This window comes from Acipenser ruthenus, chromosome 4 (assembly GCF_902713425.1).
Source record: "Acipenser ruthenus chromosome 4, fAciRut3.2 maternal haplotype, whole genome shotgun sequence".
NCBI lineage: Eukaryota > Metazoa > Chordata > Actinopteri > Acipenseriformes > Acipenseridae > Acipenser > Acipenser ruthenus.
The window spans coordinates 98,228,917-98,247,177 of NC_081192.1; the positions used below are offsets into that span (position 1 = coordinate 98,228,917).

An 18,261-nucleotide genomic window follows, 5' to 3' on the forward strand; every position below is an offset into this window, starting at 1 on the left:
CATAATCGAAAGAGCTGGCATGAGAGTCAACATTCAATGTTTTTAAAACATGCACTGCAGCAACACAATCAACACACATTGTGTTCTTATTTACCTGATGGTATTTCTTCAGTATATTGTGCATCTCTGCCACATCTTCACTTGTGATAGTTTTGACCACGTATCTCTTGTCGCACGAGGTGTGAAAGCGTGCGCCACTGCGTCCTTGTGAGTCATTTGTAAACAGGGAACTTCTTGTGAGCGAGTTCTGGAGCAAAAAAGGAAGACAGCGTTTTATACCACATCCATTTCACATAGTGAGTCTGGTGAACTGTGGACAAGCTAAAAAAAAAATAATAATGCATGTTTGATCGCAAGGCATGGTCTTTCTGGCTCAAATTTGACAACTGAGTTCAGATGCATCGAACATGTCATTGCAAACTTGAATCCTATTGATGCTTCCAGTACAAAGTTGTCTTTCTTATTCCAGTTACACAAGCACAGACCTTAACATCCTATCAATGAAACTGTATTCTACCCAGCTCAGGTCATTATTAGTTCATTTAATCTTGTTCTAGAAAGTCTGCATTTTTACTGCTGCATGTGTACTTATTTGGAATAAATGTCAGAACGCAATGGTGTTCATAAACATCTACATTTATTATCTCAACAAACATGAGCATTCATTAAAAGATACATTGAATAAGTGGAGTGAATGAGCTAACCTGTACACCAGCTACCTCTGCTAATCTACTGGTCACAAATTAGATTCTGCCTTGGCTCCAATGGACAGTAAATACTTCTAGATATGTGAGAAAATATATTTCTACATACAATTAAAAGTGCTGTTCTGGCAACACATGGCTAGCCTTTTCAAATAAGCATGTTGTAACCTCTCTTACCATCTCACGTCTCTCTCAATTATTGTGCAGCTGAAATTGTGCTTGGTGTATATTTTAAGCCTAGCTTCAGGAAACTTGCAGTTGTAATAAATACTGACACAAGTTAAAAGTGTGCATGTGACAGTTTTTATGGGCTGAAACAGTCTATAGTTTATCGGCCGAGGTCGGCTCTGAGGTAGCCCAAGTCCCAGGACCCAGGACCCTTGCTCTTAGGTGACCTATCCAGAGCCCAGCTGTCTCTGTTCCCTATTAAACTATTATCGTCTGGCTTAATAGCAGCCAAAAAGGCCATGTTGCAGTCTTGCAGTTATCCTCTAACTCCCCTGAGGTCTGCCTCCAGCTGAATCCAAATGAAGGAATCCACAGCAAGGATCAATACAGGACATCCGAATACCGTGTACTCAAATATATTATATATTATAAATACATGGTTTGAGGGACGGTGACAATTGCTCTGAACACAAAAACTGCACGAGACAGTAGCAACGTCATATGGAACGGCACTATTAGTATTACTAATAAAATCTACAGTGTACTAATTGTTCACGTTAAAAACCACTTCAAAACACATTCATTCTAGTTTGCCATGGTGTAAATGCTGTGTACATAGTTGCACATGCCTGGCCAGCTGTCTCCAGCCATGCAGAATGTGGACTGCTGAAGAGAACCCTGGGGATTACTGAAGCTTCTATTTCTGGACCCCAGCGTTCTCCACCATGTGTCCACGCATTTGGGTGTGCGCCTTGTGATTTCACAAACAGTTTGTTTACGCCGACAGGAATAGCACATCTAAGCCCCCTGATGACATCACCATATGGGAGAGTTCTGCATTTCAAATAACTTCTCGGAAATACAAATCCTGACACATCAAACAAATACACTGGCATACTGGAGTGTGATACTAGTCAAGCCCTTAACACCTTTGCTGGTTTGTGTTGTTACTATTTGCTTACTAACCATGTTAATGTCCCCGAGTAGATACTCTTCCCTTATTCAACAAAGGAAAAAGATGTTAATAAACGAGGTGCTGCTGCTTGGTGAGGCGTCTTCATATTTCAAGAGCAGCGTTCAATTCAGCTGTTTAAAGATATTAGTAAATAAGCAATTCAAGTGGTTAAAACAGGCTACACAATCCCATCCCCAAGCACCACAAACCTTTCCTCACAGACTGATTATTTTCACATTACCCACTTACAGCCATCACTTATCACAGTTCCAGAATAAAGCAAATATATGCTTTGGGTCTTTTTGTTATTTTCTGCTTTCGGAGAGTGTGTGTGTGGGGGGGGGGGAAGTATCACTATCAATGTAGCGACAGAATTTGAGAAAATGTCCCCACAAAGATAGTGACTCCTGAAAAACCGACGTTCTGGGGACGTCCCCACTTTGCAAAAACACCTTTTTAAGAACTAAATATGCCTTCAAAAAAATAAATAAAATTGCTAAAATATTTAGTTTGTTGTCGACTTTCACCCTGTGTGTAGTTTGTCTGACTGAAATAGTAAATAAAACATAGTGAGAGTCAATGAGAAGTCCCCACAAATACAGGAATACAAATGTGTGTGTGTGTGTGTGAGCTTTTGTAAACTGAAATCTCATACCTGTCAACTTTTGAAAATACAAAATCGAGAGCGCATGGTCCAGGTGTGTGGCTAAGTATGTGAACTTGCCTTGCGCACTGAATACAGTGCTGAATGTGCACTAAAGGCAGCAGTGTGGAGTAGTGGTTAGGGCTCTGGACTCTTGACTGGAGGGTCTCGTGGGTTCAATCCAGGTGGGGGACACTGCTGCTGTACCCTTGAGCAAGGTACTTTACCTAGATTGCTCCAGTAAAAACCCAACTGTATAAATGGGTAATTGTATGTAAAAATAATGTGTAAAAAATAATGTAATTGTATGTAAAAATAATGTGATCTCTTGTAACAATTGTAAGTCTGCTAAGAAATAAATTAAAAAAAAAAAAATTATAGAAAACCCGCCACCTAAGTTACACCTAGGTAGCCGCATTTTCTGTGTTCAATAAACTATGCAAAAGTTCATTTCTGCTGAAAGTTTTTAGAAATCATCCAGTTACAAAATAAATAACCAAGAGAGAAAGTGTGTCTGTGTCTGTCTGTCTGTCTGTGTCTGCATTTTAATTACATTCCAGTTTCTGTCTAATCAGTGCTTCATTCCATATTAATTCTGTCTAAAAGCAATTCATTTTGAGACGCTGAACCTGTGTGACTGATTTACTGATGTTCATTCATCTCCACTCTCCAGTGAGTTCAGCAAACCTCCCTCACAGCTTGTCTTACACACTGCAACAAAAATGTAGAGAGCAGTGCTGTTTATTAAAACAATTCAGTGCTGCACAGATTCCAAGGCTGCATTATCTCAAAGAGTGAGACTTTTTCCACAGGGTGCCCTTACATGTCATCTGATAAGCTCCACAAGTCCTTGTTTGGGAGGAACAGCACATATGAAGTGACACTGGGCAGCAGCACCACTCGCTCCTGCCCAAAGCACATTTTTTTTGTGCACTAAAATTGAATTTAGTATAAAACACACACGCACACGCACACACACACAGGTACTTGCCTTTTTTATTGACCTCTAGGATCACTCTATTATCCTCTATTCTACAGTGAAGTATGTGAGACACATTTTCCATATAACTTCTAAAAACAAGTATTTCTTTTTTTTTTTTTTACTTTTTTTATGTGTAAGATGAGCAAGACATGAGAGAGTGAGAGGACATGCAAATGCACAAGTCTCATGTAAGAATACTATTAAACATGTGCAGTCTACACCTGCTTTTAATATTTAATATTAAAGCAATATTAATGTTATAAAACAGCAAGAAGGAAACACCTCAGAAGAATAACTGCCCCTAATATACCTCTGCTAGTTTTACAGTATTGACAGAAGAAAATGAGGGTAAACTTTGCAACTGTAAGCCGGCACAATACTGTACCTGCAAAAATGTGTCTTAAAAATGTAGACATGTGGGCTATATCATTTGCATTCATGATCACAATCACTCCAGTCTGCACACTACTATACCTGTCTTAACTAAATCATAGTCAAACAGGATTGTTTTTTTATTAAAGGTGTAGAGTCCCATACAGCTAAAACTAAAACAAAACAAAATTATAAATATACTTAATGTAAAATGTTACTGATATAATAATAATAATAATAATAATAATAATAATAATAATAATAATAATAATAATAATAATGCAGTTTCTTTTTTGCTTTCAGAACGATATCAAGTTTGAATGTTTAATTGTAATCTTAGAAGGTAACCGTATTCACAGTTTTTTTTTGTAATTGCTCTTATTTGAAATCGTTCTTCCATTTATTGTGCTTACTGCTTGCTCTTAATGAAATGTACTCTTATAACCAAATATTTTTACTTTAAGTTTAACTGCTCTTATCGAAAACGCTCTGAAACATAACTACTTACTGTATTTTTCTATTTTCTCTTATTTAAATTTGCTCTTATTTACTACTGACTTTATTGGATTTTATAACTGCTCTTATCTGTACTGTGATATTTTGTAACATCCTGGATAAGGGCTAAATAATAATAATAATAATAATAATAATAATAATAATCTTCCAGGGCTGCACGTTTCAAAGAGTTATTGTGACAAGCCATTTCGTTGAAATGGCCCCAATTGATTACTTTCACTGTGAATTAATCCTCATCTCTTTCTTAGTAACTGCAGCAAATAGCTACACACTCCCTTTAGAAATCAATACAGTACATTCCTGAAAGCTATCAGTAATTCAGAGTGCAAAATATTTTCTTTTTACAGTACATTCCTGAAAGCGATCAGTAATTCAGAGTGCTAAATATTTTCTTTGTTCCCTAAAATTTGCCATTTTTTTCTACCCAGTAACTGAAAAACATGCTGATAAAGGAAACATAGTTCATTAATAATTAATTTTAAAATGCTTTGCGCTTGGGATGCTAATGCAGGTGTTTCACTGAAGCTAAGCCAGCTAGGGATGAAATTCGCTTCTCCTGCATTTTAGGACTGCATTGATTTTCCAAGGAGAAAAGGAGGAAACACTCGAGAGTTTGTAAAATGCCTGTTCTTTTTTAGTTTTTTAGTTTAGACAGATTGGATCCTGGACAGTAGCACTTCTAATACACACCATTTAAATTGGGTTTGAGCAAATGAGCTGTATATATCACTATGTAACACAATTTTTGTTCCTGGGTAGTAAGCGTTATTTCCTAATTGCTTATGCCTCAAAAGTATAGAAAATGGCTATTATTCCCCAGAAACTTTGCTTTTGTGACCAGGACAGTGATATTTTGAAATTTACCTATTTCCAATGAGAAAACGGGCGAATTTGTGTCTTTTCGTTCACATAAAGTCAGAAAAAAACAACATATGAATCCAAATTAACATGTATTTATACTAAAGTAATACAAAAATGACTACAAAAGATTTAGAAGTGAGTAGTTTTTCGAGATTTACGATTATACTGTAAATCACTTTCACGAATCAGCCCCCAAATGTAGTCTCCCATCATGTTCTCGTTATACTGTCCTTGGTAGCGGCGTTCAAAGTCCAGTATATCCTGGTGGAAGCGCTCGCCTTGCTCCTCCGAGTACGCTCCCATGTTCTCCTTGAATTTATCAAGATGCGCATCAAGGATATGGACTTTGAGGGACATCCTACAGCCCATTGTGCCGTAGTTCTTCACCAGAGTCTCAACCAGCTCCACATAGTTTTTGGCCTTGTGATTGCCCAGGAAGCCCCGAACCACTGCGACAAAGCTGTTCCAAGCCGCTTTCTCCTTACTAGTGAGCTTCTTGGGGAATTCATTGCACTCCAGGATCTTCTTTATCTGTGGTCCGACGAAGACACCGGCTTTGACCTTTGCCTCAGACAGCTTAGGGAAGAAGTCTTGAAGGTACTTGAAGGCTGCCGACTCCTTATCTAGAGCTCTGACAAATTGTTACATAAGGCCCAATCTGATGTGCAGTGGTGGCATCAGCACCTTCCGGGGGTCCACCAGTGGCTCCCACTTGACGTTGTTCCTCCCCACAGAGAACTCGGTCCGCTGTGGCCAGTCCCGCCTGTGGTAGTGCACCTTGGTGTCCCTGCTGTCCCAAAGGCAAAGATAGCAGGGAAACTTGGTAAAACCGCCTTGGAGACCCATCAGGAATGCCACCATTTTGAAGCCTCCTATGACCTTGATGCCATCTCAGAAAAATGCAGATATGTATCCACTTAGGCAGCTGGAACTAAACTGAACTGGTGGGCTTAAGGCCCCTGTACTTATACTACTATTTATATTACTGGAAAGTTCTAGAAGTTACTCCAAGTTTACTCAGCACTGAATCTATCTGGATTGTTCTGGAAAATAGGTAAATTTCAAAATATCACTGTCCTGGTCACAAAAGCAAAGTTTGTGGGGAATAATAGCCATTTTCTATACTTTTGAGGCATAAGCAATTAGGAAATAACACTTACTACCCAGGAACAAAAAAAAAAAAAGAATTTGTTACACAGTGTATTCAGAGCAATGTTTCCTGATGAGCCTTTTAATAAGCCTTCAGAGTCCTGAATTATTTTTGTCGAAAAGATTGAACTCCTTTATTGTGTATACATGAGAACAGGACAAACATTTTTTTTTTTTTTTAAATATATTGATACATTACCTCAGACTGGGACCTAGGAGTCCCGTGAGGTTCCAGCGTAATTTCCAATGGCATGTGTTAACATACAACACTACTGAAAGGGTTCGGCTGAAAGAAACTGGAATGAAATGTTGTCTTGCTTACTGTATAAAAAAACACCCCTAACACAATTTCACTATGACTTGGCACCCACATATATAACCACCATCATTAGAAGATGCACCCAAACACACACAATATCTGACTCTTTAAAGGAACTGTGTTATAATGAGTATGAGAGCACTCTTAATTTAAAGATCTCTGACAACCAAGCTATTCGTCAAAGACAGATATCAAGCCTCAGACACTTGAATAAATGTATGGCCTTTTCACACAGTATGAGCTGTATTCTTAATTTCAATATCCATAGTGGGAGACGTTGGATTAATAATCTTGGGCTCTTGAGGAAAAACTGCCTGAGGTCAATTCTATGAACTGGTAGCCATCATCACAGTGAGTCAAGTCTTTTAATGACAGCCCTGATAAATTATTCATTCTCATATCCACTGCAGGGCTAAAAAACCAATAAGTCACTTCTATTGTTACAGCAGCCTAGTTTGGAGACAGAAAGAGAGCATTATTATAGGGAAGAACAACAACAAACCAATCAATTACTAATGAGGCAAGCGCCTTCATAAGAACAATACAGGACATTGTTCGCATTTGTTACCTAACAAACTACTGTAGAAGGTGTCATTGCTTGTTATGCTGTTTGCAGTTTTCATTCCATTACAATCGTTTTATTCCTGAAAATGTGCCTTTGCACTTGCTTTAAATAGGGCCCATACCATTTTTGGGAAGGCAAATGGTACTCCAGAGTTACATAAAAAAAATTCAGACTCCCAAGGCAACAGCCTGCAATGCTGTAGGAGAATCTCTGATACTGCAGTGTGGAGCAGGCAGCCTACGCACAGACAAGTCAAAGAGAATGAATTCAAGCGTGGAAAATATGTTATGTTCACAGACAGATAAAGGATGTTGCAAGATGGTCCACTGCCTGATTGTGGAATATGAAATGGTACCTGTAATGTACTGTTAATGTTAATAGGTTAACGTTGTTTCATTACATTATTGAAATTGTGCATGACAGTGTGCACCCCTGCTCTTTGGATAAGCAGAGACTGCTGTCGTCGGTCATTAAACATTTTTAAACTCTTTGCTGCACGCTGGTCAAGCTTTTTTTTTTTTTTTAAATCAGTATTTATGCTTGAATTATTTTTATTTGATTGCAATCCATAACAGAGATATATATTCTATACATTCTGAATTTCTAAAATGCAGGGAAAAAATAATAAATGGCAAGTCCAGACTATTTGCCCTGGATAAGGGCGTCTGCTAAGAAATAAATGATATTTATATTTGACTAATGCATTTGGGTTGTGGGTCAGCCAATGTCCTTGCAATGCTGCTTTGAAACAACAGATCATGATTCCTGTACCCTGAGAGTTAACAGCTCCGTGATCGGACGTCACGCCTGGCTGATACAAATACAATTTGATATTCATGAAACTGTTCTACCATGTTGTTGGCTTCCTTACAATCTGTATGTAAGGTACATCAAAGACATATTCAGATATCCGCAGTCATTACATTACACAGGAAACATCATCATTGCCTCTGCGCTGTGCCTCGCGAAGGCAGGGGAGCGGAGAGAGGCTTTGTATTTGTAAAAAAAAGAAAAATTATTCAAATAATATCTAGTGCTTTGACAACAACATCAAAGTGGTGCATCTATGACTGTTATAACCTATTTCTGTTTCACAAAGTTGCTACAAAACAGTTATATTGGATAACTGGTGCTTTTGAGAGCTGGGTTTACCTGTGCGTTATACAGCATGTGAAGGACTGACAGACAGACAGAGAGCAGATTCATTATACTGCTCCTCTCTGTACGTGGCTTCAGAAACAAATAGGTCTTTTGGATATGAGAAGCTGAAATGGATCGCATTTCAATTACTTTCAGTTTGATTCATATTCTTCTTCATGCACAGGACTTACCGCTGAATCATTCCTGATTGAGAATACACAACTTTATTATTTAAAAACACTATTCATTTGTCAGCACAATTGGACTAGAAACAATATTAATATGTATTTACTGGACCACTAAAGGGCTACCTGGAAAACCTAACTGGCCATGGCAGCCACAAAATAGGGTTAACAATAACATGAGTGGGTGCAGATATTTTGAGGACCCTGACTGACTGATGCTATGCCAACACTGGGGAAACAGTGCTGGACAGAAAGAGCGACACAGGGTATTAGGGATTTAACTGCAGGTACTTCACTTACAAAGATTTTGAAAAAGAAAAACTCTTGAAATGGCATAGCAAGAGTACAGGCCGCAGTACAACGCATTTAATACATCATTTTTAAAGATCTTATACAAATTAAAGCTTGGTAAAACAGTAATAGGGCCTGTTGTTGCTTTATGGGTTTCAATACATAATGTGCACATTTGCTGAAGTAATTTATTACAAGTTAATGTATTTGTACTTTACTGTATAAAGCTATTTATTCTTTAGTATACACAACACAATGTATTCAAAAAACGAGGAACACATTCATGTTTGTAATGTTCTGTGAAAATGTGTGATACTCTGAAGATCCCAAGCTTGCAAAATATCTGCAAAATAACAGATCTACAGATCTACACTGATGAATAGCCACTGAGGAAATCAAAGACTGTGGTTGTCAGATATCGGTCTGCAGCGAGAGTATTAATCCAAGTGAGAGACAAGAATCATTAGAAGTCAGTCTTGAAGCAGCAGAACAGAGGCTGGTAGGTATTTTAAAGGCATACGTTTAATAGAAGCAGCTGTACTGCAGAAGCATCAGTGACCACAGGTGAGAGCTCCCCACAGCTCTAATGCTGTTACTCATTTACACAAACCAATGACATATGAAACAGGACTGTGGACTGATGAAATTATATTATACAGTACCATGTTTCTGTAGTATAATAAGGTGACAGTTTACTGTAGGTAACACTGACTTATTGTAGGCTCAGTCCTTTCATTCTGATTTCAAGAAGGAGGCTTGAAATCCTAAGTGGAAGGCTGGGGAGTATGGGGTCCTCCCCCAGTGTGGGTGCAGGTGGCAACACACCCCACCACCACCACCACAGATTTGGGGTCAATTCCATTTTTTCAATTCCAATCCCAGTTCCCTTTTATACAATTCCAATTCCTATTCCATTTTACGGCATCGTCTTTACTGAGGTTCATGCCGTAGGCTTCCTCAGGTTACCTGACAACTTCATTACGTTGTAAACAGTATTTGTTTGCTCAATAAAGTCTTTGTTGTAAAATGATTGGAATAGGAATTTGAATTGATTAAAAGGGAATTGGGATTAGAAATGGAATTGGAATGAACCCCAACGCCCCCCACCAAAAACGAATTTCAGGGTTTAATGTTTATGTAACACCCTGGAAAAGGGTTATTAATGTAGTTTGTATACACTATTGAAGATGTATACTGTTGCAGCTCAGTTTTGCCAAAATGTGTCGCCACAAGAGGCACTCGGATCGATGAGCCAACTATACAGCTGGTGGGTGTGTAGGAGTAAAAAGTTTCAAAGTGAAAGCAAACGCAGAGTTAACGCATTCATCAATGTCTACATTTTTATACTGTGCATCTATGTTTGCACCATGCCTTTTAGCACCCTAAAGGCCTGGACACGCCAGAGCTTCACTTTTTTTTTTTGGACGAGCAGTAGTAGACAGTGGAGACAGAAGAAGAAGAGATTCGCACTGTACATACATTTCCATTTGACTTGAACTTCTTAAAAAGGGATTTTAGATAGTCTTCTAAAATAAAGAACCTTTGTCTTTAATCATCTTTAGTACTGTGCCTATTTAAACACAGATAGATAACCACAGCATGTGTTCATGCGTATTTGTACGTGCGTGTGTGTACTTTTTATCTGTATATACATTTTGTGACTATGCAGCAAAAGATCTGACCGGTACCTTATGCAAATTGTACATTAAACAAAGTTAAACAATGTCATAACGCTGCTGTACAGTTACTGACTCAGGTATATGATTGTACAGTTCAGCCTTCATCACCAACATCGCTTGTAAGCTCGGAACGGATTGGTCCATTGAGATTCACAGTGTCCATGGAAACATAAGCCCGGAAACGAAATGCCCTCAGAGAAGGAATGTTTTACTCGACTTACATTCTTAACGAATTGTGGAAATTGCTGCTATTTTAATTGAAGAAAATTAACATTTTAAATAACATTCACTGGAACGTACGAGCACTTAAACTTTTTTTTTTTTTCTTTTTGAAATAACTATTTTAGGCGTCTCATCTGGTAAAGCAGACAGCAATTTAGCCGCTGGCTGGAAATGAGAAGGCTGTAGGTCTATTCTCCAATAATCTTACCTAACAAAATGTCAGGTCTGTTACACTGAATGGCTTTTCAAACCCCAATTTAATAAAAATGTGAATCCCAAGCATGAAAAATAATAACATCAGCTTCTTCAATTGGGAAAAGTTGAAAAGATTTATCTCCTTCAGTGACTCTGTTATTGCCCTCTAATGTCAATCAGATAACATATTGTTTCTTTAGGAGTGCAAAGGCTGCTCTAGGAGCCAAACAAATGTTCTTTTATTAAAAACAGCCGGCATATTTATATTTATTTAACCAACAACTAATGAGAAACTGAATTTACTGAATTTACTTCGTCTATCTCTAAAACAATATGATATGCCACAGAGTATTATCACAGCTGAGAGATGTTTTTTTTGTATTATTCTTATTTTTAAGCTTGCTGTATTGTTATACCTGTAAATCACCTTTATTGTGTGATGGAAATGGAAAACTAGTTCAATCTTAATATTCAATATAGGGTCTTCCTAGCTTAAGTGAGCCAGGAGGTTTAGGGCAGGGACACGCAACCCGCGGGCCGTGGGCCGCATGCAGCCCGTTTATCATGTGACTGCGGCCCAGTGTATTAATTCCATTTCACTTATGAATATATCGTCAATATTTTTTTTTAACTTTATTGACTTGCTCTTTCTCATTCTTTGTATAAAAAGCAGCACACCATTTTAATTTGTACTGCGGAGGGTAACTGCTTCTCATCAGCTTGTCTCCAACTAATAAATGAGTCTTCCTCTCCTTTCTTAAATGCACAAACCCGCTGCATTGAAAGAATCCAATCCCAACATAGGATGCTTGTTTCTACGGAAGTGACATCACTGCCCTGTGACTTTTGCTACACTGATGGCTGCTACAACTGAACAACTCGTCTACTAAAAAAAAAAAAAAAACGCTTCAGCAAGTAGACATTTAATTTGCTTTGTGTTACTGTGCAAAATCATGTGTATATGGTATAACAGTACGATATTAATGCTTTGTTTTTAATTGTTTTGTATATTTGTTTGTGATGTGTATTGTGCTATACAAAAAAAAATAACAGTAATCCTAAGGGAAATTGCCATTATACATATATATATATAAGAAAAAAGAAAAAAGGATATTTCAGGTACTTAAAAAGGTAGAATAATTTTTCTTTTTTCTTTTTTCTTATTGATCATTTTGATACACAGCAGTTTTCCTTTTTCTCAAACTATATATATATATATATATATATATATATATATATATTATATATATATATATATATATAATACACATATATAAAATGGTTATCGTATTCCTATGAATTTAGGACGTACCATTTAAAGTCATATTTTTCTTATAACAATAGCCCTGTGTAAGGGTGTTTAATACAGGTTTGAGTCCGTTGATGGGTAAGAGAATTGAGGTCGCTGGTCGCGTTGGACAGGTGGTCGCTTAATACAGTTAAATAAAAGCACAAATATCATTGGGAGGAATTTAAAGTGGTCACTTAGACCAGTGGTAACTTAGGCCCTGACAGCGTCCTAAGGAATGTCAAGAGAACGTTTCACAACAATTGTATGAGTGGTTCTGTAGATATGGGACAACCCCACTGGGAACAATAATAATAATAATAATAATAATAATAATAATAATAATAATAATAGCAATTTAATATTCTGGCACAATGAACCACTGCATTAATCGAATATTGCATACAGCCTGGACATGCAAATTGCCAATAAGAGAAGACTGTTTCTCTGGGATTTTGCAGCATTTCTGTAAAACACATAACGTTTTCACAGCCAGACACTTCTCACTTCAGTACATTTGCTTATCATAGAACGAGAATAAACTGTGAAGGTTACATTGTGTTTTATTGCCTGGCGTCTTGTTTTAAGTTGCTGTGAGGAGAATGTAAATGGTGGCTCAGTAAAGACAGCTTTAACAAGCACCACTGGGTGCATGTGTTCTACATGATGAATGATAAGAAGAAGTAGTATGAGGAGAGTCAATCACAATGAGCTGTTTCCACTGTACGCACATGTAAAAAAAGAATACTCCTACTTATCATACAGACTGTAGAACATCACGCTCTCTTAATGAACTAAAGAATAACCTTACCAAGTTCCATTAAGTGCTTAATAAAGGTTAATAAGGATGCATACAACAACTAGAGAAGCCAGCATGAAACCTCAAGCAAAAACGACCACCATCACAACCACTTTACCTTCCTGATAAACACTGGCATTCTTTTTAGACTTGCTAGAACATTTGAGAAACTGATGACAGCTTTGGCATTTAGGTAGCATTTACTACCAATGAAAGTAAATTACTGAATGTTTTTAGCAATACATAGTTGTCATTGCTGGTATTAAGCAGAACGGTTTATTAAATTGTACAGTGCAGCCCGGGAGGTGGGGGAGGAGGGGGCATTATTTTTTTAAATGTTACCAGTAGCAAATGTTTATGCTTCTTTTGTACCACCCCTCCTCACACACACACACACACATTGACACATACACTGTGTGTGTGTGGGGGGGGGGGTATGAATGCACCACGAAGAGATAAAAACAAGGGTACTGCACTTTTTGCAATTTTTTATTTGTCATTTATTGCAAAATGAACTATTTTCATTCCTGAAAAATGTTGTGTAGCTGCACAATGTCAATTGCCACGTTAGTTTAATAAACAGTAGTACTAAAAATACACACAGTTTTGACAAGAAGTCTTTGTCAAATGTCTTTCCTGTTATTGGTTTGATTGGAACATTCCCTTAATCTGCATATTTCTACCACCGCCTCCGGGAGGAAAATAAATCATCTGGAAATGTTCTAAATGACTTTTGGAAAACAAATGTTCTGCCTTTGCAAATTTGATTGTAGTTTGTTGAATGCCTAGCTCTTACTTGATGCCACTGTAGATCAAGTCACTATTGGTGGCAATGATTTTACAATTCAGAATTCATTTTATTAAGCCAAGACGAGATTGGGCCCACATACCTGGAAGTCTTGATCATCAATTGCAAATCTTTCTCTGAGATTTCGGAAGACCATTGGACAATATTCCTTCATCTTAAAGTGGCTTGGCATGTTTTCTCTGTAAAACACAGAGAAGGTAAATTTAAAAAAGCATCACCCTTTAAGTGTATTGAAAAGTATATATTTAATAAAGTAAAGTATGTGAATGTCCTTTTAATTGTATTTAAAAGACAGCATAAGAAAAGGGTACTATATTATGGGAGGGGAATCAAAAAATGCAATTTATAAAGCTTTTTTTTTTGCAGGTGGAAAAAATGTAGCTACTCTACAAACAAGTTTTTATTTGTTTTTTAGTTTGTTTTGTTGAATTAAAAAAAAAAAGTCCATGCATAATACGATAATAATAACTAATAATAAAAATGGGTTCTACATACATGGCTGCACAGTATAATGCACTCCAGTGGCTAGAAGATCAACATTAATATCCTTCAGTCTATTTAATAAGTGAGTCACAATTGCAGCACACTCACAGTATCCTTTTCAATTGTATCACTCAGATCTGCTTTATAATTATTAGCAATAAGCATATTGAATGCATTTTCCTCTCCGGGTTTGACTAACTATCGAAGTGGCACCTCACCTGACAAAGATGGTTTTCTTAATTTTAGGCCATGTAACATAAACCTCTTCAGGGCAATCTATCCTATCGGAAACATTTCAATGTTTTCTCTTCTGACACACAACAGTAATAGTCATCGGTCAATAAAAGCATATTATGACAAAAGGTTCAAGCTTGTGAGAAATATCATCAGCTGCTGCAAAATACATGATCAATACAAAATATTTTGCTACAGCTATTGGAAGAAAAATGCAGTATAATATCAAGCTATTTACTGTACTTACTTATTGAAAAGGTGATTATCCACCTTTATCTTGGAATAGGCTTTGAAGTCGTCTGGCATCAACATAACTGGGATCTGAACGTGACTCAATTCGTTGATCTGTTTGGAACACAAAAGAGGGGCTGGCTTTTTACAACTCATTTAAAACCCTCATTTTTATAACAGCCAAAAGCATTAGCCCAGCACTCAGTGAATGTCTTTCTATCAGGCTGATCACTGTAGACAGGCAGTCTTTCAATACAGTTTATTTTTATGTTTTGAATCATTACAGTAGGTACTGTAAAGGTCAAAGCGAAAGCCTGATCTAAATCTAAATGTGTGAAAAAAGTAGGTCAAGTGTAGCCAAAATGATGAAGGTATGCATTTCATGTAATGTTTTTGAATTTGGATTCCCATCTGGCTTCTTCTCAATGTGTCTGTTTCAATTCCCTGAAAATGGAATAATTCATATGAGTGATTTAAGAAGGGCAACAAATGCACCTCTTCAGTCGTTCTGCATTTATTATTGTGTCTCAGTATTTTTTTAGGTGCAGATGTCACAGGCTGGCACACAGATTGATACTGTGGGAGAGCAAGGAGGGGCAGTTATCAGCTTTTGATTGATAGGACAAGACTGAAATGATGTGGGATTAGTGTCTCAAGTCCTTAGAAAAAATGCTGCTGCTGTAAGAGGACTGCAACTCCTGTTTACAGAATCAAGACCTCAAGTAGGAGAAAGAAAAAATGAATCTGAATCTTAAAATGCCTTGTACTGTAAACAGGGGCATCTTCAGGACAACCTATTTTAAACACCTGCTTTGAAGTACAGTATTAACTTATTTAACGTTTGCACTTCAATAGGATCACAAAAAAGATTGCTTATAGTGAAAAAAAAAGCATATTCATCACAAGAATTTCACCCTATGCACTTACAGTGGGTACACACACACACACACACACTTTTATTCCAGCTATCCAGAAACTAGAAAGCTGCGTTTGACACGACTGCAGGAGTGTTTTTACAGTGCAGCAGCTATCCTGACGATATACTGTGGGGTCTGCCAACCTCAGGGCTGTCCTTTCCGATAACAGCACATTAATGACATTGTCAGCTATTCTTTCCCTGGCTATGACAAAAAAACTAAAACACTGTTTCCGGAGCTTCCTTTTTGGAGTGGAAAGTATGAAAGAAATACTTGATATGGAAAGTCTGCTAAAGGAAATCAGGGAAACTGATTACATGGAAGCCGCTATCGTTAATCGTGTTAGCTATCCTGTTAGTAAGAACTCCCACCAGGTAATTCTCCCCATAGGATAAAATTTCAGTATTGCAATTTCAGTATTTGGCCACCAGGCGTCTACAGTAAGTACATTCTTAATTTTGCATTAGTTAGTTTGCAATTGTTTTATGTTATTAAAAGTTGGAACAACTCCATGGTCAGCTTGATTTATTCTATATTTCCCAACTGTGTATCATCAAAGAAACTATTAAACAAGTCCACTGCAACCAACTCCAACAAACTGTGCCTTTCCTTTGTTTTTTTATCGTCCTGCATCATTTTTTTCCAGGGTTGTCAACTCCCATTTGCAGTAGTTGAGAACTAAAATATATTTAAATTAACCACATGGCAGACTGAAGCACAGTTTACCATCTCATCTGAGAGGTGTCACTTCCACACAGAACACTCTAACATGATGCTGGGACACTGGATGAGCTGCAGATGGACCTTAGAACAGCGTTAAAACTTATTTTCTCATAAAACCAAAAGGAATGTTAATTTCATTTTTTCACAACTATAAAAATGTGTCAGAGTGGGACTGGACCATTACCCAATATAACAACTAGATGTTAACAACTTTATGTAAAATACTGTAAAATACTTTCTGCCCGTGCCCAGATTACTCTGAGGACCACTGGTGTAGCATGATATACTGTATGTACATATAAAGACAGACAGACAGGTACTATACCTGTGTATATCTCCCGGTTCTTGATAATTACTTCTTAAGAATCACAAGGAATTACAGTTATCTAAAATAAAAGTTTGAAATGTGGCAAATCCATACACAGCCTCCATGTTGTTACCAGGGATTTGCTTTATCAGCCAGGGATAATAAACCCCAAACCCTGAGTTAGGGTTGGGTTAGGACCTTTGACACAGTGGTCACTCCGAGTTATTGTACATCCAGAAGCCACCATGCAAGTTGGTTAGGCAGAAGTATATTTCCTCAATTCTAAGGCAGTTACAAAAAAGTTACTAAGCAAACAATAAGCTGAAGACAAACTTAGATAATATATTGTTAGCTTTGGGGAACAATTTGAAGGTATTTTGTGGCATAGCGCTGTACCCTGGCTTTTAAAGTAAGTGCCAAACAAATAAAAAAACAACAACAACATAAACCCTATCATTACTCTCAATTACCTCCTCAAGCACCATTCAACAGTCAGTGCTGATTAGCACTGTTTGTGTGAAGCATTAGTGGAACCGTTTCAAAACTTTCCACTCAAAGTGCAATCGCTGATCTTGCCAAATGACACACAAATCTGCACTTCTGTCTAACAGCAGCAATGTTTATTTGGAACTGTAGTTGAATAACAATGACATAGGTATGCATTACTTATTTTAAGAACAGCAGAGCAATTACTGGTATAACACTATTCTTAAAAAAAAATATACAGAATGAAAGAGGAAGTGTTTTTATAACAAATGTAGCTGTCATAGTTGGTGACACTATGAAACAACAAAACTACAGCAACAAACGGATACAGTAGTACCCATCTGCAATAGAAACTTGAAATGGTCAATAATCTCTCCCAGGTTCTGGAGAGACACAATCCTACAGGCTTTCTGGGAATCTTTAAATCATCAATGGTTAAACACCTGGAAAAAGTTAGTGTTCACCAGTTAAGAAAATATTTGGTGCAATTAAGTACAGCAGAGAGTCTGTTATCTGATCTTTGATGAACCGTACTGTCTAATCAACCGAACGCACCTGTAATCACGTGATGCATTATGTGTGGTGTATTACGCACACAGCTTCTACTGCTAAAACAGCTACGAGATTTAACTGCCAAAAAAAGGACCAGCAGACTGAGGCAAATGAAAGTTACAGAATTGTTGCAGTTAAGCAAATTAAAACACAGTCACCTTGTTCTTGATTTTTCTTCTATTTTGTCAGTAAGGGCTGGAGATCCTGTCTATGTTATTGAGCAGCTAAGAACCTTTATTAATTTCAATTGCACGTTATTACAATGCCTTAACAGCAAGTATCAAAGTATAGAAACATTTTACTGAATTTCTGAAGTTTAATGATTCCTAAAGTTCTGGAATGTGTCAAAGTTGTACTGAATTCTTTCAAAGTTTGGTATATGGTATGTTTAATTACAGTATTTCATTACCTTAACTGTATGTGTTAAAGTTTTACTGAATTGCATGAATTTAATTATTTGTAAAGCTTTGTCATTTTGTATGCTTAA

General features: G+C 37.2%; 1 pseudogene; it reads right to left on the minus strand.

Annotated features, from left to right (window-relative positions):
- LOC117400329 (phosphatidylinositol 5-phosphate 4-kinase type-2 alpha-like) overlaps positions 1-18,261 on the minus strand; it is an 84,105-nt pseudogene that overhangs the window by 24,181 nt on the left and 41,663 nt on the right.